The sequence below is a fragment of the Pteropus medius genome, unplaced genomic scaffold (assembly GCF_902729225.1).
Source record: "Pteropus medius unplaced genomic scaffold, Ma_sr-lr_union100, whole genome shotgun sequence".
Classification (NCBI taxonomy): Eukaryota; Metazoa; Chordata; class Mammalia; order Chiroptera; family Pteropodidae; genus Pteropus; species Pteropus medius.
Window position 1 is genome coordinate 176,671 of NW_024347852.1, and position 308 is coordinate 176,978.

Here is a 308-nt window from a genome sequence, read left to right on the forward strand (position 1 = left end):
CATCTCCTCCCCCAGGCAGAGCGAGCGCATTCGCATCGGGAACACCTCACCAACTCCCCCTTCGCAGAGGACACAGGTGCCCAGCGCCCCCGAGGCCCAGCACGGGACAGGACAGAGGCTTCCGGGGACCCCGACCTTCCCGCAAGGCCCCCTCTCTCCAGGGAGGGAGTCGTGTGGGTGGCAGGTGGCCTGAGTCTCGGACTGCATGGAGGCCTGGCGAGGGGTGGAGCTGCAACCCAGCTGCCCTAGACCCTGGGAATGGTCCTCGCAAAGGACAGTGACCAGAACATGGGACGGGGCGGGGGTGG